Source organism: Arvicanthis niloticus, chromosome 4 (assembly GCF_011762505.2).
Source record: "Arvicanthis niloticus isolate mArvNil1 chromosome 4, mArvNil1.pat.X, whole genome shotgun sequence".
NCBI lineage: Eukaryota > Metazoa > Chordata > Mammalia > Rodentia > Muridae > Arvicanthis > Arvicanthis niloticus.
Genome location: NC_047661.1, coordinates 114,772,993 through 114,774,377, shown reverse-complemented (window position 1 = coordinate 114,774,377; position 1,385 = coordinate 114,772,993).

Here is a 1,385-nt window from a genome sequence, read left to right as displayed (position 1 = left end):
CTAAAGCACACTCTGATATCCCACATATTTTGTGTTGCTGTTTACTGGCCCCAGCTGCAAGGTGCACGTGGTGGCCACGCCTGCAAGGCATTGCAGTTCACGTGCTGTCCACGTGCTATCTACGCCATACATGCCTGTAAGGCGCATGTGCTATCCACGCCTGCAAGGCATTGCGGTGCACGTGCTGTCCACGCTATAGACGCCTGTAAGGCTTACGTCATATCAACACCTGCAAGGCACGTGGTATCCACGCACCTACAAGGCACGTGGCAAAAGCCTATAAATAGCTCAGAATTCCCTTCAATAAACGAGACTTGATCAGAATCTCTGTCTTGTCTCCATTCTTCGCGTCTCTTCCCCTTTATCCCCACTCTCTCTCTCGCTAGACCCTGACCCTCGGACCGGAACGGGCAGTACGGGCTGCAACAGTTTGGCGTCCAACATCGGGCTCCAGTAAGCGCAACACTTCTGTTTTACACCCTGATAATAATTTTCTTGAACATTTGTGGTTTTACTATTTATTTGTGCTTTCCTATCAAATAGTTTAATTTGTTTATTAATAAGTTTGTGTGAATAGACTCAAAGTTTATACCCTTCCAGGTTTTCCCTGTGTTTGGTTCCTCCTTAGTTCTGTTTGTTGGTTGTTCACAGTGCCTGTATGAATGTATGTATGTATGTATGTATGTATGTATGTATTTAATGTGTATGGGTATTTTGACTGCATGTGTGTCTGTGTACCACATGTGTGCTTGGTGCCCATAGAAACCAGAAGGGGTTGCCAGAGTCCCTAGAATTGCAGTTACAGACAGCTGGGAATTGTCATGTAGGTTCTAGGAATCAAACCCAGGTCCTCTAGAAGAGTGGCCAGTACTCTTAATTGCTGAGCCGTCTTTCCAGTCATCCACAATGGTTTAGTTGTAGTTTATTTTCTTACTGTTGAACACTCTACTGTATGAACCCACCATAATTCATACATCTGCCTTTCTATCTGGTTTTTCTCTTTCTAATCATGGTGAGTCAGCGGCTACATAAAAATCATGTATCCATCATCCTCAATGGTGTGTAGAGAAGTTGGATGTCTCCCAAGTTCTTTGTGCTGTATCCTGCTTTAAAGTTCTGCCCCACAGCTGACTGTTTCTCTCTGTGATCTGGCTGTCATCTTCTGACTTTATCCTGGTTGACAGCTCCTTTTACGACTTTGGGAGTTCCAGGATGTGCAACTGTGGTGGTCAGAGCTTACAAAAAGCCTGGACCTCTGCGTGACTGGATGCAGAAACTCATGCTTAGAGTCACCAGACTTGAATTTGATGCTCTGGTGGTTTGTAAGGATGTGCAATTCTTTATGATCTCGGTTTCCCTGATTATCACTAAGGATGAGCACTTTG